The sequence below is a fragment of the Gossypium arboreum genome, chromosome 3, assembly GCF_025698485.1.
Source record: "Gossypium arboreum isolate Shixiya-1 chromosome 3, ASM2569848v2, whole genome shotgun sequence".
In the NCBI taxonomy this organism is placed as follows: Eukaryota; Viridiplantae; Streptophyta; class Magnoliopsida; order Malvales; family Malvaceae; genus Gossypium; species Gossypium arboreum.
The window spans coordinates 65,871,659-65,899,101 of NC_069072.1; the positions used below are offsets into that span (position 1 = coordinate 65,871,659).

The 27,443-nt window shown below is 33.4% G+C and overlaps 1 pseudogene; it reads right to left on the reverse strand.

Moving 5' to 3' along the window:
* Window positions 1–2,263: 2,263 nt before the first annotated feature.
* On the reverse strand, window positions 2,264–26,190 carry LOC108466794 (uncharacterized; annotated as a pseudogene).
* Between the last annotated feature and the right edge of the window lie 1,253 nt (window positions 26,191–27,443).

Genomic DNA, 27,443 nt, shown 5'->3' on the forward strand with positions numbered 1-27,443 from the left:
GTTGTAACATGTGATTAAATGTACATGAAACTTGAAATATATTCCGTAAGACCCGATGACTACGTGTGGAGATTTTGTCCGGTAAGACCCGATAACCCGTGTGGAGATTTAAATGCGAGCTAAAGGTCTCGTCGATAATCCGAGTAGAGGTTAAAGCTATAAGACTTCGTAATAAGAATTGCTTATAAATATATTCAATGCGAAAGGTTAAGCAGTATGTACTCCAAGTTTATATGTGAGCTTGATTTGAACTAAATCATAAGGTAGTTATGTGATGCATACGAGAGCAATCTATGAGACTATTCCTATGATTATGTGACATCGGATCGGTGTGAGAGGTTATGTGAAATCATACAATATATCTATGTCACATGAGCTCACTTTTATGTGAAAGTTTATCGCCTATTGTATATGATGAGATGTGCATATTCGGTAAAAGGATGGTATGCCCGAAGGAAGAGTGAAATAAAATACGAACAACTATGTTATAATTTGATTGTTATCTGTTGACTTTGCTTAAAACTTACTAAGCATCGTAATGCTTACTCCGTTTCCTTTGTTTTCTCTGTTTTATAGATCTCATTTGAAGCTACTGTGCTCGGGGATCGTCAAGAACTAGTCACATTATCACTATCCACCGCTTGTGATTTGTTATGTTTAGAATTATTTTATGGCATGTATAGAATAGACTAGTGGCGGAAGAATATTTTTGGTTAATGTATATAAGCCATGCGAAAATGGCATCTTTTGAATGTTTACTTAGAAGTTTAAATTTTATCCTGGTCGTGCTTAGTACTTATTTAAATGAATGATCTTTATTTCAAGAAAAGTTCAAAATTTTACTGTTCTGACATGAGTTACAAGTCCAGTAATGCCCCTTACCTATTCCGGCGACGGTTACGGGATAGGGGTGTTACAAGAACAATAGAGAATTTTATGATGAAACATGATTATTCTTTGAAATTGAAAAAGGAATTCGTGTTTGGAAAGCTTGAAAGTAAAAAAGAAAAAATCAATTTTGGGAGAAAAGCTCTAATTTTGTGTTTGGGAAAATTTTAATTGAAGGGGGAAATGAGAGGGAAGGAACGGTGAGGGTTGTTAAATAGGCTACCAATTTTCAAAAAATGGATCATTGCCTATTTAACCTCCTCTAGTTTCTTCCATTTTTCATTTAAGTCATTACTATTAATTAAAACTTATTTTCTAATTTATTTTCAAACCTGACCTCATTTTAAAAATCTACTTTAATTGAATTATTTCCCAAACTCCTAATTTTAATTTATAAATCTTAATTTTTAATTATAATTATTTTAATATTTTATTTTATTTTCCTATTTAATTTAATTATTGAACCTAATTACAGTTTATGGTTCACTAACTCTTGATTTTCTAACCTGATTCTACTAACTCGATTTTTGGGATGTTACAAGGGTTGTCACTGCTTTTAGATTCGTGATTGCCCGTCCTAACAATGTCGCATTCAAGTTTCGAACCTGACTTCTCCCTTTAAAAGTACTATGTATCTTACAATTACATCCAACACTTGTTAGTAAAGTTAAGCTTTTAGATTCAAAAGCAAACTTTAAAATTTCTAAAAGTTTATGCTCATTAATGTTTAAATTGATAAGTATTAATTTTACTTTTTTGTTGTACATTATTAAGGTCTAGTTTACCATTGAGGTTGAGAAGTGCTTTTGAAAATTGCTACGAAAAGAGGCTCTTAAAAATTGCTTCCAAAAATTTTGATATTATCTTTGATGTAAAAAATAGTTTTGAGAACATAAAATGTCAATTTTGGACATGATGTTGTAAAGTCAAAAGTTTAATGAGGGACAAAAAGTATCTTTATTAAAAAGACTTTTTCTAAAATTGAAAAGCTAAAAATTTTAGTTTAGATTAAAATCCCAATTTAAAATCAAAGCTTAGTTTGAAAAAAGTAAATGATTACCAATTCTTTTGGTTTGAAACCAAGATTTGGGTTAAAAAATACTTTTTAATATCATTGTAAACAAAGCCTAAATAAAAAATATGTTTATTGCTGCCTATTGTGTACTCATGTTCTAAAATTTTGAAATTTCTCATGCCCATGTCCTTATTATATTGTACCTATATTATATGTATGTATCCTTAATTCTCAGTCTTCTATATGCATGAGCTACTAAGTTGTTGATGATCACCTTCCCAAATAGCAGCTCGGATGTTGTCGAGTAGAAACTAGACACTAAATAAATAGCCGTCATCAGATTCATATATAAAATCAAAGTTGGTCTATTAATTCTACATTACTAATTTAACATTATGTAAGAAAGATTACAACAAATTGTACAATATTACACTAATTCACAATCCCCACATCCATTGATTTGAGATTTAGTTTTCCCTTGCTTTTTAACCCTAATACAAGATCAAGATTGTAAAGCACATGGATCAAAGTAAAAGAGCAAAGGAAAATAAGAAAGGGCCCGAAGATCCAAAGTAGTAGAGGAAGTGCGGTGTAGAAATGCTGGCTGTCGACGGTGTTCAAGATGAACACTTTCTTGAGCAACTCCGATACGTACTTGGGAGTGATGACAGATGCCGGGTCTTGGGGAGAGTTAATAAGGATGTTAATTGGTTAATAAATCGGATCGACAAAGAGTAACAAAAGAAAGAGAAAAGAAAGAAGGATAAGATGGTGATGTATTTAAGAGACACCATGAACTCGCTGTGAGCTCTGAAGATGGAACCGTTGAGTGGCCATTTGACATTGTATGGGCTGTTGATGACGACAACTAGACCGGCGCAGATAAGGATGGAGGTTGTGGCCATTAGGGTTGATCCCTTTATGGTGTTTCGTAGCATTTGGACTGCTAGGATATTCCTTTTCTCGTTGTCCTGCAAGCCACATGCATCAAACTTATTCAATCAAATCAATTGCATGAAATTATGTATATTCTAGAAAAAAGAATGAAATTATATATATTTCTAAGAAAAAAGGAAAAAAAATTGAAATTGATTGATCAATGAATTAATGAACTAGAAGGAGAAAAAACTATGAAAGCCTTTTTATTTGAATGACGTGCGAAGCAAGAGTTGGCTTTTTATATATGGTTGGATTAGTAGTTGGATCGCAACCTCTCAGCTCTTACCTCACCTGGTTGTTTCTAGCAATTGCGTATCCTTCGAGCAATCATTGCATGTGTATTCCATTGTCCAAATAAAAACATAAAATATGAAAAGTAATTCGAAAATATAATATATTTAAAAATTAAATAACACATTATTAATATACTATACACTCTAAATATAAATATCTTAGATACGATTTTGAAAAAATAAAAATATATGAGCAAAATATAAATACAAAAATTATTAGAACATATATAGTAAAAATATAAAAGAAAACAAAATAATTAAAAAATTTAAGGTTGGGCACATATGTTTAATATTCTTCATTGTTTTTCAATACGGTTCAAAAAAAATATAATTGTTTTCACAATTATAATTGTACTAACTTTTAAAATAATATGACAATACGAATAAGATGCGAAATAATAATAACTAATCCTATTAATAATAAATATTAATGTGGGATAATATATTTTAATTATAGGCTGATTTCTAACGAGAAAATTGTATAAAATAACGATATCACGTTTACTTTAAAGATCATATAAAACAATGTATGTTATGTAAGCACATCTCACTTTCATTTAAATAATAAAATGATTATTGATTACATGATCAAAATTGAATAGATCATTTTTTTTTTCAGATAAGAACGAAGAGAGGATATTAATATTATTTCCATGTGGGCACAAGTTTTCTTCTATTTTCCAAACAAAGACGAAGGAATGGAATCTAATTTATTTTTGTTTTTAATATATTCACCGAAATGAGTTAAATAATTATTTGTTTTCGTTTTGTAGATTCATTTGGTAGATGCAGAAAAAACATAACAACCAACTTTAGGATAAATTATATAGTATATTCTTAAGGAAAACCATGGGATTATGCAATTTACAGTGTTATTTAAATATTTACTAGTTTAGTCTTATTCAAATTAAACGGTACAAATTACAAATTCTCTAAACTATTATGATTATGACTTCTAATATTTTGTATAATATAATTGTATAACAAAATTCCTATTTGTGTTTTAAAAATAATAAACAACATTCCAATTTTCCTGATCAAAGAAAGTATTGGCAAAACACAAGCTTTATTGTTTACCTTTTTTAGTTAGACAAAATTTATTTTTTTTTAAAAATGTAACAGCCCGTTTTTGTGATATCGGAACGTGGGTTTCGGGCCACAAATCTAAGGTGAAAATAGTTGTTTTATTATTATTTTAATGTCTACAGTATGTTAGTAGTGTCATATAAAAATTTCGTTAAGAAATTTTAATGTTTGCATGTTTAATTTCGTAAAAAGGACTAAATCGTAAAAGATACAAAAGTAGAGTTCTAGTAGCTAAAGATAATGAATGGCTATAAACCTTTAATGTATGAGTTCTTAAGTGGTAATTAGACCATTTATATGGTAGTGGTCATTTATGGGTTTGGTTTTATTGAAATTAAGGATATTTTTAAAGGTTAATAATGTAATTAAGTAAATAAAGGCTAAAATCATAAAAACAAAAGAAAGAAAACAAAGATATCATCTTCTAAACTTGGTCTTCTTCAATCAAAATTATCAAAACTCCAAAGCTAGGGTTTAGTCACCTTCTTTTAATTGCATGGTAATGTATAATTCACTTCTATTTTTAATGATTTTTATGTTTTTGGGATTGTTATAGCTTAATCTAATTAGCCCATAGACTAATTTGCAAAATTGTTAAAGGTTTAGGGTTTTTCCATGAACATGTTTGCATGATTCTTGAAAATTTATGAAAGATTATGAGTCCTTGTTGTTAAATGAACAACTTTTGTAAAGTTATTTTTGATGAAATTATCATTTAGGGACTTATATGTAAAAGTAGTAAAATACCATGGTAAAATTGTGAAATGTTGAGTTTTATGAAGCTGTATAAGTCTCTAGGTAATTCGGCTAGCTTGTAATGTGGATGAAATTACATAAATGTTAATGTAACACCCTTAACCCGTAACCGACATCGGATTAGGGTTACGAGGCATTACCAGACAGACAGAACATTTCAGACCAATTCAGAATTACAGATATTATTTAACATCATTTCATAAGCAATCATCTCTGAAGATGTCTACGAGATCTAAATGTATTTTTAAGAAACAGTCAGGACTAAACCGAACACATTCATAAAGTTTAGAACTTTTAAAAAAAATCCAATTCTATATAGGTCACACGCCCGTGTGACCAGGCCGTGTGCCCTACACGAGCATCAAACACGCCCATGTGAACAAGCCGTGCCAAAACAGAGCTTATATACTGTCTTATTCCTACGGCTAACAGACACGCCCGTGTGCCACGCCCGTGTGATTCTTAGTTAGCTACTAACTTAAGCCCACGGCCAACAAACACGCCCGTGTGCTGTGGCCGTGTGGCACAATGCAGGCTTGGTTTAAGCCAATTTGCCACCTCTTTTTAAAGGTCATCCCTACAAGCCATAATAAACAACATTTGTACCTAAAATTTTCAATCAACTCCATACTCATAACATGCTTCATTATAACAAAAACATATTAGCTCATAAAACACTACAACCATACACAACTTGGCACCATCAACCAAATATCAAAACTATATACAACATTTCATTTGTTAGCCAACTCTCATGGCATAATATATACGCATCAAAACTTATATACATAGACCTTCTAGCCTATACATGACATACTTTAAAATATTTACACTTTCAAAAGTACCAAAATGAGATCGATAGTGTGGTGACAATCCTCGACTATCCCTGAGCCTTCAGTAGCTACGTTAACTGTAAAACAGACAGTAAACACACTGAGTAAGCTACAAAGAGCTTAGTAAGCCAAATACAATCGGTCTAACTACTAAATCATATAAGTACAATTCAAACATAAAGATTCATAACCATTTCATAGAATAATTCATAAACTTAACCATGCTCCTTTGTTTGCATATATGTCATGCTTCATTTGCATACATATTTCACAGTGACAGAGTTTTTCATATTCAGACATTTAGTACTATACAAACGTACCTGCATAGGTTATACATTTCATATACTCAATATCAGATTTCGCACGCTATCATCAGACGGATCAGAAATGATACAGAATGCTCATAAATAAGTACAATGCCGACGTCCTAGACGTGGTCTTACATGTAATTCAATATTGATGCCTCTGTCCCAGACAGGATCTTACCGAAATCAGATACGATGCCGATGTCCCAGACATGGTCTTATACATAAATTTCAATTGAGACCTGTGTCCCAGACACGGTCTTACACGATATCTCAGACAGATGTCAACTTTTCTTAGACACGTACAAAGCTTTTCAAATATTAACATATTATCATACTTTACTCCAAAGATATTCATCAGGCACTCAAGGCCATCCAATATAGATAACAGTTTATATGTGCAGAATTTATTTCAATTAACACGTAATTGTAATTTGACTTACCTTAAATGGATTTCAGATAAAACGAGTTGTCTATTCAACCGGCGATGGGGGGCACCGACGTCTGGGCATGAGATGGGCGTGGGCAGTGCCCTGGACAACCCCTGTTCGCTCAATATCACCTCCCCCCTAAAGAGCTAAAAAAACTTGGTCAATGTGCTACCAGGCGACATTCATGTGTCTGAAACAGGGACACTTTATGGTGCCGACGCTTTTGCACCAACGGGGGCCCAAAATTAGCTTTGGTGCTCGACCCTCCCGCACATCCGATGCACCAAGGTGCCGATGTTGCCCGATGCTCCGACACATCGAAGGGGCCGGTGGCTCCCGATGGCCCCGCACCACGGGATGGCACACCGCACGACCAGGGGCCAAACGTGCCGGAGGATCTTCTTGCAAAAGGGGAGGGACAGGGACCAGACACGGTCTTACACGATATCTCAGACAGATGTCAACTTTTTTTAGACACGTACAAAGCTTTTCAAATATTAACATATTATCATACTTTACTCCAAAGATATTCATCAGGCACTCAAGGCCATCCAATATAGATAACAGTTTATATGTGCAGAATTTATTTCAATTAACACGTAATTGTAATTTGACTTACCTCAAATGGATTTCAGATAAAACGAGTCGTCTATTCAACTATTTTGGACTTCCTCCGATCTAAGTCTAATTTTCTTTGTTCTTGATCTAACACAATAGAAATTCCACCATTCAATCATTCATTTCATTCAATATAATCCATAAACACATATTTAGGGTACTTTACATTTTAGCCCTTACATTTTCACACTTTGGCAATTTAGTCCATTTTTCACAAAATCACCAATATGCAAAATTTCTTTGCAACAAGGGCTAACCAGATTTTCATGGCTTCTATATAAGCCCATACAACATGTTTAATTCATGATTTATTCCTTAAAAACCTCATTTTCAAAATTTAACACAATTAGCTTAATTTCATCAAAAACTCAAAGACAAAACTTATGAACCATCCACCAAGCCTTCATAATTCATTCAAAAACATCACAAAACTCATAATATCAACAGTGTCATTTCATGAAAACTTTAACAGAAATAGAAATTCAGACATGGGTTTTAAAGAACACGAAGCAACGATCACAAAAACGTAAAAATTATCAAAAATCGAGTTAAAACCGTACTTAATCAAGCAATAAAAGTGCCGAAACCTAAAATGGCTTTCTCCTTTTTCTTTTTCTTTTTCTTTGATTTTCGACTATATGCATGATAATATGGCCAATTTCATGTGTTCATTTTATTATTATAACATTATAATCACCTTTTACCATTTTACCCTTAATGACATAACATTAATTTCTACCAACTCATGTCCATATTTGTCCACGCATTAGTACAATGGTCAAATTGACATGCAAGGACCTTTATTTTAAAAGCCAAGTCAAATAGGTGCTTTAGCATCTAGCACTCAACTTTTACACTTTACGCAATTTAATCCTTTTTCATAATTAGGCATAGAAACAGACAAATTAAATCACAGAAATTTTCACAGATGTAAATTCACATATCACAAACATAGAAAAAAATATTAAAATATTTTTTAGACTCAAATTTGTGGTCCCGAAACTACTATTTTGACTAGGGTCAAAATCGAACTGTTACAGTTAATTTACGAGCTTAAGGACTAAATTGTAAAGAAGTTAAAATAGTAGGGGCAAAAATGTAATTTTTTCAAAATATGAATTGTTGACAAAATTGAATAGAATGAATTTTAAATGGATTAAATTTTCTTATTTAGATCAAGTTAAATCACAGAAATTTTCACAGATGTAAATTCACATATCACAGACATAGGAAATAATATTAAAATATTATTCGGACTTGAATTTTTGGTCCCGAAACTACTATTCTGACTAGGGTCAAAACCGGACTGTTACAATTCTCCCCCCTTAAGGATTTTCGTCCCCGAAAATCTTACCGTTAAACAGATTCGGATATTGTTGTCTCATTGAATCTTCAGGCTCCCACGTAGCCTCTTCAGCACCGTGACGATGCCACATCACTTTAACTAGAGGAATTTTCTTGTTTCACAATTCTTTAATCTCGCGATCTAAAATACGGATCGATTTTTCTTCGTAAGTCATATCAGATTGAATCTTAATTTCAGAAGAGGATATCACATGGGACAGATCAAATCTGTACCATCGAAGCATCAATACATGAAATACATTATGTATCTTTTCCAACTCAGATGGTAGCCTCAATCTATAAGCAACCGGCCCAACTCGCTCAATGATTTCATATGGTCCGATGAATCTCAGACTCAATTTGCCTTTTCTACCAAATCGGAACAGTTTCTTCCATGGAGATACTTTCAGAAACACTTTATCACCGACCTTAAATTCGATATCTTTTCTGTTCAAATCTGCATATGATTTCTAACGATCAGAGGCAGCTTTCAGACTATCTCAGATTACTTTCACTTTCTATTTTGTTTCTTTTATTAGATCAATACCGTAAATTTTATTCTCACTGAGCTTAGACCAGTATAACAGAGTTCTACACTTTCTACCGTATAAGGCTTCGTATGGTGCCATTTTAATGCTCGATTGAAAACTATTATTATAAGCGAATTCAATCAAAGGTAGATATTATTCCTACACACCTTCAAACTCGAGAATGCAACATCTCAACATATCCTCGAGTATCTGAATAATCCGTTCTGATTGAACATCTGTTTGCGGATGAAAAGCGGTGCTAAAATGCAATTTAGTACCCAGAGCATCTTGCAATTTCTTCCAGAATCGCGACATAAATCTCGGGTCTCTATCTGACATTATCGACAATGGCACACCATGCAACCTCACAATATCTGAAATATACAACTCAGCTAGCTTATCAAGCAAATAATCAAACCGAATCGGAATAAAATGAGCTGATTTCGTCAAACGATCTACTACAACCCAAATTATGTCTTTCTTTTTCGGAGACATAGGCAAACCTGAAACAAAATCCATGGTCACTCGATCCCATTTCCATTCCGGAATCATAATCAGTTGCCATAACCCAGATGGCACCTGATGCTCAGCTTTAACTTGCTGACAGATTAAACATCTCAAAACAAAGTCAGAAATATCTCTTTTCATTCCCGGCCACCAATATAGTTGTTTCAAATTGTTATACATTTTCGTACTTCCCGGATGTACAGAAAATCTACTACTGTGAGGTTCACTCAAAATCATTTGAATCAAATTAGGATTTCTTGGAACACAAAGTCTATTTCTGAACCTCCGACAATCATCATCATCTATTCGAAATTCAGAATCAAAATCAGAATTACACTGAGTTCGTTTAGCCATAATCTCATTATCAACCTTCTGAGCTTCGATAATCTATTGTAAAAACAAAGGTCTCTTTTTTAATTCAACTAAAACTGAACCATCATCAAATAGAACTAAATGAGCATTCATTACAAATAATGATTTTTGACTTAAAGCATCAGAAACCACATTTGCTTTTCCGAGGTGATAATCAATAACAAGTTCGTAGTCTTTTAGCAGCAGTTATAACCATCTTCTCTGTCGCAAATTCAAATCTTTTTGCATCATTAAATATTTCAGACTTTTATGATCAGAAAACACGTGACATTTTTCACCAAATAGATAGTGACGCCAGATCTTCAAAGCAAATACAATGGTAGCTAACTCAAGGTCGCGTGTTGGATAGTTTTTCTCATGTGGCTTTAATTGTCTCGAAGCATAAGCAACAACTTTTCCTTCTTGCATTAAAACAAAACCGAATCCATTCAACGAAGCATCGCTGTAAATAACGAATTCTTTACCTGACTCAGGTTATACCAATATCGGATCTTCAGTTAACAGAGCTTTTTACCTATCAAAACTTCTCTAACATTTCTCAGACCATTCAAATTTCACATCTTTCTGAAGAAATTTTGTCAACGGAGTTGCTATCACAGAGAAATCTTTTACAAATTGTCTGTAGTAACGGGCAAGTCCCAAAAAACTGCAGACTTCAAATACATTCCTCGAAGGCTTCCAATCCAGAATAGTTGAAATCTTACTTTGATCAACTTGAATACCGGAAGCTGATACAATATGACCCAAAAAACCAACTTCTCGCAACCAGAATTCACATTTACTAAATTTTGCATACAACTGTTTATCTCACAGAGTCTGTAGTACTATTTTCAGATGTTCAGCATGCTCAGATTCATCACGTGAATAAATTAAAATATCATTAATGGATACAACAACAAATTGATCAAGATACGGTCTGAAAATTCTATTAATTAAATCCATAAATACAGTTGGTACATTCGTTAAACCAAAATGCATAACTAAAAATTCATAATGCCCATACATCATTCTAAAAGCAGTTTTCAGAATATCAGAATCCTTTACTCGCAACTGGTAGTAACCCGATCTCAGATCAACCTTAGAAAACACAGTAGCACCTTTCAATTGATCGAATAAATCATCAATTTTAGGCAGAGGGCATTTGTTCTTTACAGTCACTTTATTAAGTTATTCGGTAATCAATACACATTCTCATTATGCCATCTTTCTTTTTCACAAACAGTACAGGAGCACCCTATGGTGAAAAACTCAGTCTAGCAAACCCTCGCTCGGTCAATTCTTGCAACTGAGATTTTAATTCTTTTAACTCAGTCGGAGCCATTCTGTACGTAGCTATTGAAATCGGAGTAGTACCAGGTACTAATTCAATGCCAAACTCAACTTCTCGAATCGGAGGCAAACCAAGTAGTTCTTCAGGAAACACATCAGAGAATTCACAAACAACAGGCACCAATTCAACTTTCTTATCATTTACTTTCAAATCTAGCACTAAATAGGCTTCACAACCTTTCTTCACATATTTCCATATTTTCATTGTAGATACCACAGCTGGTAGTCCATCTAGATCACTAGACTCAATTCAGATTATTTCATCATTCTTACTCCTTAAATCAATGACTTTTCATTTGCAATTCACAATAGCATTATGCAAAGTTAACCAATCCATTCCCAGAATTATGTCAAATTCATCGAAAGGTAAAAGCATTAGATCAGCAAAAAAACAGATATCTCGTAACGTTAACGGGCAATTCTTGCAGACTTTATCAACCAAGATACTTTTGCCTAAGGGGTTCGATACTCTAATTATGAATTCAGTAGACTCTACAGGCAAAGTCTTACTGTGCACTAAATTCATACAAATATAAGAATGTGTTGATCCAGGATCTATCAATGCAATCACAGAAGTATCATAAAGAGTAAAAGTACCAGTAATCACGTCTGGAGACGAGGCTTCTTCACTAGCTCGGATAGCATAGGCTCTGGCAAGTGCTCTGGCCTCAGATCTAACAATAGTATCTCTAGTAGCTCTTTGACCACTACATGCATTTCTTGCATTTCTAGAAGGTCTACCTCTAGCTGAGGTGTTGCTCGGTCTCAAATTTTGTACATTCTCTTGCTCAGCAGGTTCAGAACAATCTCTTACAAAATAATCCAGAGATCCACATCGAAAACAGGCTCAGTCATTCAATCTACAATTTCCTGGATGTCTTTTACCAAAGTGTTTACATTCAGGTTTCTCAGATCTGACATTTCCAACACTTGCAACAGAGGTAGCAGGGACTCTAAAGTTTGAATACGATCTAGCTCGATCTTGGTTTGAATGTCCCACATTAGCATTTGGACGGCTTTGATCATCTCAGAATTTCTTTGACTTAGACTGAAATGATCTACTCGAAGATCTCTTTCTAGCATCTCTAGCTTCAGAATCAGCTTTTCTTTTCTCTTTACTTAATTCTTCAGCTTTACAGGCTTGTTTAACAAGAACTACCATTTCTTTAATCTCCAAAATCCCAACTAACAGACGGATATCTTCGTTTAGTCCATCTCCAAACCTTTTGCACATTATTGCTTCATTCGATACACATTCACAAGCATACTGGCTCAATCTCACAAATTCACATTCGTATTCAGTAATAGACATACAACCCTGTTTAAGCTCAAGAAACTCTTTACGTTTCTGATCAATGAATCTCTAACTAATATACTTTTTCTGGAATTTAGATTGAAAAAAATCTCATGTACTCATTCACTCAGAACTACAGATATTAAAGTTTTCCACCAATGATACACCGCATCTCTCGGATGTGAAACGGCACATTTAACACATTCCTCAGGACTCAGAGACATTTCATCAAACACTCGTATTGTATTTTCTAACCAGAATTCGGCTCTTTCAGCATCATCATTCTTTGTAGCTCGAAACTCTTCAGCCCCATACTTTCTAATCTTATCAACCGGTGGTCTACTCAACTATACCAGACTCACTCGTGGCATATCAGAAGTTTGAGAAGGATTAACCGGGGGTGGAGGTTGTTGTACAGTCGGATTGGTTCTAATGTATTGGGTGAACCATTCATTCATCATCTGATAGAAGGCTTGCTTAGCCTCACCATCACGGCTACTCGTAGCCGATCTAGAATCAGCTTGCACCATCCCTTGTACGGGAGTAGGCGTATTGCTTTTTATATCATCAGCTACAGCTCTATCGAGATCCATTTGCTATATAAAAGCACAATTCAAAGTCAAGAGTCATTACACTATCAGAGATTCAGATATATGGCATGTATAGCTGACTCATATACGCTATGGTAGTCCTAGAATCGACTAAACCATAGCTCTGATACCAATAAAATGTAACACCTCTAACCCATAACCGACATCAATTAGGTTTATGAGGCATTACCAGACAAACAAAACATTTCAAACCAATTCAGAATTACAGATATTTTTTAACATCATTTCATAAGCAATCATCTCTGAATATGGTCTACGAGATCTAAATGTACTTTTAAGAGACAATCGGGACTAAACCGAACACATTCATAAAGTTCAGAACTTTTAAAAAAAATTCTAATTCTATATAGGTCACACGCCCGTGTGACCAGGCCGTGTGCCCCATACGAGGATCAGACACGCCCATGTGAACAGCCGTGCCAAAACAAAGCTTATATACTGACTTATTGCCACGACCAATAGACATGCCCGTGTGCCATGGTCGTGTGATTCTTAGTTAGCTACTGACTTAAGCCCACGGCCAAAAAACAAGCCCATGTGCTGTAGCCGTGTGGCACAATGCAGGCTCGGTTTAAGCCAATTTGCCACCCCTTTTTAAAGGTCATCCCTACAAGCCATAATAAACAACATTTGTACCTAAAATTTTCAACCAATTCCATACTCATAACATGCTTCATTATAAAAAAACATATTAGCTCATAAAACACTACAACCATACACAATTTGGCACTATCAACCAAATATCAAAACTATATACAATATTTCATTTGTTAGCCAGCTCTTATGGCATATTATATGCGCATCAAAACTTATATACATAGACCTTCTAGCCTATACATGCCATACTTTAAAATATCTACACTTTCAAAAGTACCAAAATGAGATCGATAGTGTGGTGACAATCCTCAACTATCCTTGAGCCTTCAGTAGTTACGATAACTGTAAAACAGACAGTAAACACACTGAGTAAGCTACAATGAGCTTAGTAAGCCAAATACAATTGGTCTAACTACTAAAGCATATAAGTACAATTCAACCATAAAGATTCATAACCATTTCATAGAATAATTCATAAACTTAACCATGCTCCTTTGTTTGCATATATGTCATGCTTCATTTCCATACATATTTCACAGAGATAGAGTTTTTCATATTCAGACATTTAGTACTATACAAACGTACCTGCATAGGTTATACATTTCATATAGTCAATCTCAGATTTTGTACGCTATCATTAGACGGATTAGAAACGATACAGAATGCTCATAAACTAGTACAATGCTGACGTCTCAGACGTGGTCTTACATGTAATTCAATATTGATGCCTCTGTCCCAGACAGGGTCTTACACGAAATCAGATACGATGCCGATGTCCCAGACAAGGTCTTATATGTAAATTTCAATCGAGGCCTATGTCCCAGACACGGTCTTACACGATGTCTCAGACAGATGTCAACTTTTCTTTGAAACGTACAGAGCTTTTCAGATACTAACATATTATCATACTTTACTCCAAAAATTTTCATCAGGCACTCAAGGCCATCCAATACAGATTACATTTTATATGTACAGAATTTATTTAAATTAACACGTAATTGTAATTTGACTTACCTCAAATGAATTTCGGATAAAACGAGTCGTCTATTCAACTACTTTGGACTTCCCCCAATCTAAGTCCGATTTTTTTTTGTTCTTGATCTAATACAATACAAATTCCACCATTCAATCATTCATTTCATTCAATATAATCCATATACACATATTTAGGGCACTTTACATTTGCCCTTACATTTTCACACTTTGACAATTTAGTCTATTTTTCACAAAATCACCGATATGCAAAATTTCTTTGCAACAAGGGCTAGCTGGATTTTCATGGCTTCTATATAAGCCCATACAACATGTTTAATTCATGATTTAGTCCTTCAAAACCTCATTTTCAAAATTTAACACAATTAGCTCAATTTTATCAAAAACTCAAAGACAAAACTTATGAACCATCTACCAAGCCTTCATAATTCATTCAAAAACATCACAAAACTCATAATATCAACAATTCCTTTTCATGAAATCTTTAACAAAAATAGAAATTCAGACATGGGTTTTGAAGAACACGAAGCAACAATCACAGAAACGTAGAAACTATCAAAAACTAAGTTAAAACCGTACCTTAATCAAGCAATCAAAGTGCCGAAACCTAAAATGGCTTTTTCCTTTTTCTTTTTCTTTGATTTTTGGCTATATGCATGATAATATGGCCAATTTCATGTTTTCATTTTATTATTATAACATTATAATCACCTTTTACCATTATACCCTTAATGACATAACATTAATTTCTACCAACTCATGTCCATATTTGTCCATGCATTAGTACAATGGTCCAATTGACATGCAAGGACCTTTATTTTAAAAGCCAAGACAAATAGATGCTTTAGCATCTAGCACTCAACTTTTACACTTTACGCGATTTAATCCTTTTTTATAATTAAGCATAGAAACAGACAAATTAAATCACAGAAATTTTCACAGATGTAAATTCACATATCACAAACATAGAAAAAAATATTAAAATATTTTTTAGACTCAAATTTGTGGTCTCGAAACCACTATCTGACTAGGGTCAAAATCGAACTGTTACAGTTAATTTACGAGCTTAAGGACTAAATAGTAAAGAAGTTAAAATAGTAGGGGCAAAAATGTAATTTTTTCAAAATATGAATTGTTGACTAAATTGAATAGAATGAATTTTAAATGGATTAAATTTTCTTATTTAGATCAAGTTAAGCCTCGTATGGATCTAGATCGAGGAAAAGATAAAGTCTCAGATTAGCAATCACATATCGACATCTTTAAAATCGAGGTAAGTTTGTATGTTTAAATAACATTTTGATGTTATTTTATTTATGTGTTCTTATACTATTAACCATATCATGTTACGATGAAAATCTCCTCATTTAAACCTTAGGAATATATAGGATACAAATGACATGTCATTAGGGTTACCATGTTTCGGGTGCTGGTCCTAAATGCCCTACTGATGGCTGAGTTCCGGCATTTATTGCGAATACTCATCAGCTTGTATGAGCAACATCGTGTAGCTACATTTCGACCATCACTTGTGTAAGCAGACCCATTTATAGCTTGAATGAGCATTAATGTAAAGGAAAAGCAAAAGGAAAAGCAAAAGGAAAAGCAATGGTTTCGACCATTTGTTAGCAAACTTTGTGTGAGCTTCCCACGTATCTGATACTATTCTAAGTGGTTCAATGAGAATGCAAAGGGAAGGAATGGTAAGTGTTTTAACTGACCATATTATCAACTTGTAGGAAGGTAATAATCAATGTTGATTAAAGTATGTATAATCATGTTTATAGAAAGTATGAATCCAAATGTGATATATTCATGAAATCTATATTGCCATGTGATTATTTTGGTTAAGTTATGTGTTTAAGAACTAACTTGTGTTGTTGGTGATGCTTAGGCTTGTGCCAAGCTATGTTGGATTGATTCAATCTATTTTATAAGATTTTGCATTGAAAAGGTAAGCTATGTTCATGATTTACGAACTTACTAAGTATTATATGCTTACATTATTTTTTTTCTATGTTTTATAGATTATCAAAAGCTCGATCGGTTTGGAAGCTCCTCAGAGACCTATCACACTATCTAGAGATTATATCGGTAGATTTTGATATTTTATTCATGGATATAATGGCATGTATATGTGGACTTGTGTCTAATGTTTAGTTGATGTTTGTAGCATGTAATGTTGCTTTGAATTTTTGGTTCTTATGGTATTTTGATGCCTTGATGGTTGATGTTAATATGGCTATGTTGATATATGTTTTGAATGACCAAATTTGGCATGTGTTGGCATGTTTATAATGTGGCCAAGTTGGGTTATGCTTTGAGGTAGTTATGAGCTATTTGTATTGGTATACGTGTGGTCAAATATGATAAACTTGGTATAGAAATAGGTTAGTTGTGAATGGTTGATGAATGTATGAATTTGCAAATGCTTAGATAGTTTTGATGATTTGTGATTGAGGTGTCTTTTGGCATGTTGGTTGTATGGATATTTGGTATAGAGATTTAGTCATTTTATGCATGATTTAGAAATGTTTTAATGTCTTGATTATATGTGCAAGTTGCTTGTAGGTTCATGTTTGAATGGGTGACAGAAATGGCTTAATTTTGGCCATTTTCTTGACCACACGTCCTAAGACACGGGTGTATGTCTTAGCTGTGTGTGACACACGGCCAAGCGACACAGATGTGTGTCCCTTGTAAGTTTTAATGTTTTTTTCGATAGTTACATGGCCTAGCAGACGGCCTGGCACACAGGCATGTGGCTTGGCCATGTGACCCAAGTCAGAGACTTAGGACATGACTATGTGTCCTTATTATGAATGTTACATGTCCTAAGACACGGGCGTGTGTCTCAACCGTGTGAGGCACACGGTCTGGCCACATGGCCTTGTGACCCCTACTGTAACGTCCCCGTACCCGAGACCATCGCCAGAGTCGAGTACGAGGTGTTACTAAACTTAAACTATTCATTTCTTACGCTAATCAAAACCATCTCAATTGCATTAGCTCAAGTAACCAAAATATCTCAATTGAAGTCATTAATTATAATTGACTTACTTGAGAGAAGTAATCCACCATACCGATTGAAACTCGCACTTTTATCACTTATGCCTTTACTGTTGTCAAATCCTTACACGAAAATTTGAGAAATTCCAATATTAAAATCACCACATTACCAAGATTAAATCAGAAGTATAGTCATGCTTGTCATGATTATCACGAGCTGAAAACGCACTTCAAACATAAGTCATAATTGACAAATTATGGAATAAAGATAACAAGAAAACCGAATAAAGAAATCCAAGATTGAGAAACCCAGAATAAAGAAATCCAGAATAAAGAAACCCAAGATACGATACTATGTCGGAAAATTGAAAACCAAACTCATAGGAAAATATAGAAGATCTCGAAAATTCCTCATAGAAAAGAAGTCCAGAAGAAAACATCATTTAATCCCACTAGAATCAAATATAACAAGAACAATGTATCTTCCCATACATATATATCAAATGGAGCATTAAGTAGAAGAAACAGTATCATAATATCATACATATCCTCTCATCAATTCTTATCAGACGAAATGTAATAAAATGCCCGAGGAAATACAGTAATACAAATTATAAACCAGTCAGACTACCAATGCATCCATCTAACACTAGGATTAGAAAACATTCCCATATAACAAGAATTTCTCCAAAATATCAACAACCATAGAAATTTTTTCTGAGAACGGATAAATACATAGAAAATCTCAGAAGAAACTGTTAAATCTGTCCAGCCGTAACTGTCACACTCATATATTACACATTTCAAATATCATTTCCCACAACTAGTTCTGCCATCACAAATTTCATGTCAAACCTTTCACTAAAGAAGACCAGTTCTGAATAAATTTTGATTTACACTTTTCTCGACCTTGTACCTGAGTAATTCAATTTACCAAAGTAAATTCATTCTTTAATTGGGACAGTGCATAGCTCCAATAATCTTTATATCAACTTAATAATTTTCTAGCTCTAACTTTATTTACCAACTCATTCTCAGTCTCTAATCATGTTTATGATTATTCTATCACTGAACTCTTTGGTTTCTCAACTGGAAACTTATTCAGTACAAATCTCATGAAATTCCATTATAAGCTCCACTTCGATAAGGGGGAGGGGTTGTAGGGCCTCTGACTCGACTTTCTCATACATATACATATGACAAAATTTTCATCATCATAACAATATCATCAAAATCATATCATTCATTTAGGCAATACATCATTCATGTTGGTTTACACAAATTTTCTAGTTATCCCATTTAGACAAGTATACTTATGCATGCATCCTATGTTTTCTAGATAGCTTGACTTATCCATTCATTTACTCAAACAAATTATACTCATGACCTCATATAAGGGCTAAATAAACATAGATATTTGCATCACAATTGCAACTTTCATTTCGTGCATCATCATATACATATCATTACAATCATATAATTCAGTCCAAACAATTTAACATAGATAAATTCATTTCATTATAATCATTTATCTCATAAAAAAATATCATTGACATACATCAACATTCAACGTTCAATCAAGGCAATGACATTTTCATTCATATCATGATATTAGGAACCTTTACTCATACCTCTACAAATTTCTCGTTATCCCGTTCATCTTATCAAGTAAGCCAAGTGCACTACATCATATGAGCATTAAGCAAGTATGGATATTTATCACAACATGAACTTTCATCTCACGTGTTATCACATATATATATTATAAACTTTTATTTATACTTTTCTGAATCGAGACTCATCATAATCGTAACTTTATTCAAACATCTTTGTATCGCATTGAACATGGTCAGTGCAGCTCGGTTAGAGAGTATCTCTGTCTAAACAAGAAGGCGCTTATACGCGTCGGAAGGCATCACACTATCACGGATCCGTGGCATGTATAGCTAGACTCTTACACATGCTAGGTTAGTCAGAGAACCGACTAAACCATAGCTCTGATACCATCACATGTAACGCCCCCGTACCCGAGACCATCTCAGAGTCAAGCACGAGGTGTTAACGGACTTAATTCATTAATTAAACAGCTCAAACAATTTATTTTAAAATTTCCAAACAAGCTGACTAACTGCGTCACAATCGCTAAAAAATCCATATCACGAGTTACGAAACTCAAAATCTAATTCCATCAATTTTCTCTGAAAATAGACTCATATATATACTTACTAAATTTTTCTAGAATTTTTGGTTGGGCTAATTAGTACATTTTATTAGTTAAAGTCTCCCCTATTTCAGGGTTCGACTACTTTGACCCCTGTGTATTACGGATCAGATATATCCCTGTCTAGAGTTTCAATGACTATTTTGTTTGTTTCTCATAAAACTATACTCAATAAGGATTTCATAAATGTAAGGTACAACTCCTAATTGTTTTTTTACAATTTATGGTGAATTTTTAACTTTAGAATAGGGGATTCAAAAATTACTCTGACCCTGTTTCAGAAAAATGTAAATATTTCATAAAATACAACTCTGTTACATATTTTGTTTCTTCCACATGAAAATATGTTCATTTAGCTTCGATTACATATTTTATTCATCACCTAATTCTATCTATACTATTTTTAGTGATTTTTCAAACTCACGTCACTGCTTCTATATGATTCTATTTTATAGCCAATTTCACCATTTTATGGATTTCCAAAGATTAGTTAGCACATAAAGCATACATGTTATCAAATATAATCTTGATTAGCCACTCCAATAGCTAATAATTCTCAAACATTTCCATGCCATCCATGAGCTATATCATAAGCTTATATACACAAAAGGATTATAACGCTATACATGCCATATTCCCAAAATATGCAAGCCACCATACCGAGATGGTCCGTTGATAGTGTGAGCGTGCCTCCGACCGTCCTGATCTCCAAACCGGCTTGTCAAAACTACAATAAAGGAAAATGAGGGAGTAAGCATAAATGCTTAGTAAGTTCACATGCAAATAACAAGTAACATAATCATGCCATTCAACATAAGCATTATTTGCATAAACAACACCAAGACATTCATGTTACATTTGCATTTGATATCTTACTACAATTTTATCACACTAAGTTCTCAACCCGAGGGTTTAAACACATACCTGTCAAATTTTCTTATTCACCACACTTACCAACATGTCACCTTCGTATTAGGCATTCTCCTTATTCTATTAGAGATCTCCCGTTGAACACATCGGAATATGATTTCGGATACACGGATAATGTGCACATAATTGCTATACTCATAGCTAAACAAGCTCAATAGCTTTTGAAATCTATGTAGCCAAGCTAACATGTAACCTGCCCATAAACAAACTCAGACTTAACTCAACGAGCTCGGGCGTTCGCATCCATAAGTGAACTCGGACTCAACTCAACGAGTTTGAAACTCAACCATCCTAGTGACATGTCACTTGTACCCTAATCTATTCCCAAGTTTTAAACGAGATTCTTTTCAATTACACATTTTGATCACCTTCTTCGAAATGTAGAAACCGATACTTGCTAACATCTCATACTTATCAAGTTGTTCACATAATTTGCGTATTACCAAATAATAATTCACAAAACATCATATTTCATGATAATAAGTATCATGTCATATAAATAATATTAAATCACTTAAAATAAAAATTATGTTACCTTATTTACACATGAACTTACCTCGATACAAAATATTAGCAATCAAGCCTATTCCTCGTAAACTTTATTTTTCCCCCAATCTCGACTTGAATCTCTTTTCTCTTGATCTATAATACCAAATTAATTTATTTAATACACACATTCATCAAAACAGCCCCTAATATGAACTTTGGCAAAATTACCATTTTGCCCCTAAACTTTCATATATTTACACTTTTTCCCCAAGGCTCGTAAATTAAACCTCATCCTATTTTCTTATGTTTTATGACATGCTGATCATTTTTCCCTTCTATAGCAACATCAAATTCACACTCTAACATGTACTTATGAATATTAGGTATTTTTATCGATTATGTCATTTTACTCGTTTTTACGAAAAATCACTTAGCAAAAGTTGTTTAACACAATCTCAAACTTCATATTCTACCATAAAATATCAAAATTCATACATATCATCCATGGGTAAAATTTTAAATATAAACCCCAGCTCAAAATATTGGTTGAAATAGTTAAACAAAGCTACGAGAATTTCAAAAATGTAAAGAATATTAAAAACGGGCATAGAAATCACTTACAATCAATGCTTAAAAGTGTTGAAACCCTAGCTATGGTGGAGAGAAAATTTTGGCAGCAACTTATGGAGAGGATGATCATTTTTGTGTTATTTTTCCCATTTTATTTCATTTAATATTCAAATGACCAAAATGCCCTTCCTTACTAAACTTTCAAAAATTCCATCCATGTCCAATTTTTGTCCATAAACTTAGAAATTGGTCAAATTGCTATTTAAGACCTCCTAATTAATATTTGAAAACAATTTCATACTAGAAACTTCTAGAATGCAAGTTTTGTAACTTATTCAATTTAGTCCCTAACTTCAAATTAAGCACTTTATGCATAGAATTTCTTCACGAAATTTTCACACAATCATGCAATCATATCATAGACCTCAAAATAATCATAAAACAATTATTTCTATCTCAGATTTGTGGTCTCGAAACCACTATTTTGATTAGGCCGTAATTCGGGATATCACATCTACAGTGTGAATTTTTCTAACTTTTTCCTTAAGCTTTCAAATGTTCTCGATTTAGTCCTGAATCGTTCCTTAAGTGTTTCTAAGGCCTCAAAGGTTCGATCAAGGGAAGATATGCATGTGTTTTAATGGATTATGAAATGATTTATGAAATGTTTGGAAATGAATGTTTTTAAGTTACGTTTTTATAGTAATGCGCTGTAACCCTATTCTAGTGACGGATGCGAGTTAGGGATGTTACATTTATTGGTATCAGAGCTATAGTTTAGTCGATTCTCAGACTGAACGTAATGTGTACGAGTTTAGAAATACATGCCATTATATAACCTATGATAGTGTGATAACTCCTAACTCGTGTGATAACTCCTAACTCGTTTTGAACTATGCTTTCATATAAAAAATGTCATCCAACCGAGCCAATTCTGATGAGGCTAAAAGTAACACACAAGCCTTCATTCATGGGACAGCGTCGAGTGGTAGTAGGCCTGTATCTGAGGGTTGGAGAGAAGAGGCTAAAGAAGCCTTCTTCCAATTGATGAATGAATGGTTTACCGAGTTCATACGAACGAACCTGATGGCTCAACAACCTTCACCCCCACATGTTCCCCAACCGATTCTCATAGTTCATCAAGTTTTGGAACCAATACAAGTTAGCAAGATGCCATTTGATAAAATTTGTAAATATGGGGCTCAAGATTTTAGAGCTACGTCTGAAGATGATCCAGAGAGAGTTGAGTTCTAGTTAGAAAACACGATCAGGGTTTTCGATAAATATTCTTGTACACTGACTGAATGCGTGAAATGTGGCATTTCCTTACTGAAAGACTTAGCCTATCAATGGTGGAATACCTTGGTTTTAGTTATGTCAAGAGAGCGAGTAGACTGGGAATTCTTTCAAGCTAAGTTCTATATGAAATATATAAGTCAGAGGTTTCTTGATAAGAAATGCAAAAAGTTTCTCGAGCTTAAACCGAGCCAGATGATAGTATCAGAGTATAAGAGAGAATTTGCTCAATTAAGTAAGTATGCTCGATAATGTATACTGACTAAAATTGTCATATGTAAGTGGTTTGAAGATGGATTGAATGATGACATAAAGATGTTAGTCAGGGCACTCGAATTGAAAAAAATTATTGTTCTAGTTGATCGAGCACATAAAGCTAAAGAATTAAGCAAACCTAAAAGAAAAGATGATTTTGAGGCTCGTGATTCAGGTAAGAGATCTGAGGGAAAATCTTATTAATCACCATCAAAGAAGTCAAAAGAATATCATAATCGTTCGTCAACTTCAGTGGGTTATTCTAGTAGAGATCGTGGAAAACAACAGACAAGTTCAAAACTTCAGGCTATGTCTGTAGCAAGCGTAGGCAGTGTTAAGAGCAACAAGCCCAATTGCCAAGAATTTGGACGTTGACACTTTGCTGAGTGCAAGATAAAAGACGAGGCATGTTTTAAATATAGTTCAGACGAACATTTTATTCAAGATTTCCTAAGTAAGTTTTACAAGGAAAAGGTTTAGACTGTTCAATTAAGCAATACAGTTGCGAGAGGTAGACCGCCACAGAACCCTGGAAATGTGGGTAATAGCCATAGTGGGACAAAGGACTCTGCTGTGAGGTCTAAAGCACGAGCATTGGCTAGAGCTTACGCGATCTGTGCACGAGAGGAAGCGTCAACGCTAGATGTTATTACTGGTACATTTTCTATCTTTGATACTGATGTTACTACTTTAATTGATCCGGGATCAACACATTCATATGTATACACGAATCTAGTGTCAAGTAATAAATTTCCATTTGAGTCTACTAAATTTGTGGTTAAAGTAACAAACCCCCTAGGTTAGTATGTGTTAGTTGATAAGGTTTGTAAAAACTGTCCTTTGATGATTCGAGGTTGTAACTTCCATTTGATGAGTTTGATATGATTTTGGGTATGAACTGGTTGACTCTGCATAATGCTATTGTGAATTATAGATGAAAGCTTCTTGTATTAAAGTGTCAGAATGGTGAAAAGCTTCAGATTGAATCAGATAGACCGGATAGTATATCTAATGTTATTTTGGTTATGTCAGCATAGAAATATGTTAGAAAAGGCTGTGACGCATATCTTGCCTACATATTTGATTCTAAAGTTTCTGAGTTGAAGCCAGAATCAGTTCCAATGGTATGTGAGTATCCAAATGTGTGTCCAGATGAATTACCTGGGTTATCGCCAATCAAAGAGGTTGAGTTTGCTATTGAGTTAGTGCCAGGAACATCTCTGCTATCGATAGCTCCTTACGGAATGCCACCTATAGAGTTGAAAGAATTGAAAGCGTAGTTGCAAGAGTTGACAAATAGAGGTTTTGCTTGACCCAACTTTTCTCCTTGGGGTACACCAATTTTATTTTTTAAGAAAAGGATGAATCAATGAAACTATGTATCGATTATCGATAGCTCAACAAAGTCACAATCAAGAAACAAGTATCCATTGCTGCGTATTGACAATCTGTTTGATTAGTTGAAAGGTCCGACAGTGTTCTCAAAGATTGATCTTCGTTCTAGTTATTATCAATTGCGAGTTAAAGACTCAAATGTGCAAAAGATCGTGTTCAGGACCAGGCCCGGACATTATGAATTTCTTGTGATGCCGTTTGGTTTGACTAATGCACCTGCAGTTTTGATGGACTTGATGAATAGAATTTTCAAACCATCTTTAAATAGATTCATAGTGGTATTCATTGATGATATTTTGATTTATTCACAAGATGAGATAGAGCATGCTGAGCATTTGAGAATTTTTCAAACTTTGCGCAAAAAGAAATTATTCACTAAGTTTAGCAAATGTGAATTTTGGCTTTGGAAAGTCAAATTTTTGGGATATGTTATGTCAGCCGAGGGCATAAGAATTCATTTGAGCATGATTTCAGCTGTAGTAGATTGGAAGCCTCTGAGAAATATATCTAAGGTTAGAAGTTTTCTGGGTTTAGCCAGATATTACAGAAGATTCGCCAAGGGATTCTCGATGATTGCTACACCGTAGCATAATTAATATAATTAATGATACTTTCGACACACTGGTTAGAGATGCCAACTATATTGGATGATAGGGTGATAATAATTTGGTTTACATTGAATTTTGGAATATTTGTGTAGTATTTTTATGTTTAAAAAAGCACCAACCGATCCTAATTTTGATATGTTCGAACTAAAATAATATATATGATATTTCAAACTTTTTAGCTACAACTTAAAATTAAATTATTTATTTTATATTATAAAAATTTCAATTTAAATAAAACATAAAATTAGTTTTAATTTTTGAATCAAAAGTTTAAATACATTTAACTGAAGTGAATTAAATAAAATCAAGTTGAAATAAAACTAAACACCATAACAAAAATCTATTTTGATTCATTTGGTCAATATTTGGATAATGTGATTTATTAATGAAACAATATGAGTATGTGATGTAATAAAAAGATGTTGAGTAAACATATATGTAAAATGAAAGAAAGAGAGAACCTTCATGATGGCAAAGACCCAGAAGCGTCAACTAGTGGCATTGGTTCCGATGATGGTTATGACCGGCTGATACCGAACCTTATGCCATAGCCACCGATGATGGTTATGACCAGCTGAGACCGAACCTTATGCCATAGCCACCAATGATAAGCTAAGCTCTTTGCTAAGCTTAGTGACGCTAAAACTGTGTCCAAATAGTATGATCTCCACTCCATCTCTCTCTTCTATCCCTCTTCCTGTTAGTTCTTAAGATGAGTTTTTATCAAAGCAATGGCGTTTAACTCCCTCCTTTTTATAAAGAGTTTTGGGAAGTTTGAGGTTCACACATAAACACTGGTTCAGAAATGAGTTTTGTTTTTATGAATAGGATTTTGAGTAAAAAATTTTAATTCCAGGTCAATTGAGTAAGGTTTTTTCTTTTTTTATTGATGTTATATTATTATATTTTTATGGAAAAGTTAATTTCTTAGGACTATCTTGACATTTAAGGAGATCAAGTTTAGGGTAATTGTCAATCCTGAAAATCAAGCTAATAGAAATTGGGTATTAGATTGTGGGCTTAAGAGAAAAATCAAGTTTAGTGTCATAAAAGCTGAAATAGGATAAAATAATTAAATTAGTTAATAATAGTAATAATAATAATTAAATTAAATAATTATGGTATTAAGAATCGGGGAATTAGTAAAGATTAATAATGACTTTTTTGGAATAGTGGTTAAAGTAGAGGTTAAATGTGTAAATTAAAAACAAGATGTTAAAAAGAGAGCTATTACAACAAGGGAGAAATAGGGGAGGACTTTGAGGGTAAATAGCCCATTTTTTAAAAAAATAAATAGTTGGCTATAAAAGTCACTTGCCTTCCCAATTTCTCTCCATGCTTTTTTGTTAAACCAATCTTTATCTGATAAAATGTTTTGATATGACAAATTAAAGTGTTTTTGAATAAAAGTTAAAATTAAACAAAATTGACAAAATGAATTGCTTAAAATTGAAGTCTAAGAGATAAAAATTTTGAATATCTACTTTGAACTCTTAGAAAATTTTTGAAACAAATTTAAAATCAAGCTAAAACTATTTTTACTAAGTAAGAAAGTGTTTTATCATTTTATCAAGTCAAAGAAATTTTCAAACAAATCAAAATTGCTCCAGGCCAAAAAGTATCAATACCTTTTTGGCCGAGTATCAATATTTTATGACTTATCTATACCTTTCATAAAAGCGATACCAAAATGGCATTTTGCTTGTGAAAAATCCTATTAATTATTGATATAATTTTTTTAAGTATCGATATTTTCTAAAATATCAATACCCTATCTTAAAAATGATACCAAATTAGTATTTTGTTTCTTACAAAACATACAAAGTATTGATCCAGTATTGATACCTTTTTTATAAATATCAACACTCGGTGTTGCAGGTGAATTAAATGTCTGGTTCTTACATCCCCAACAACTCTATTCATGATACC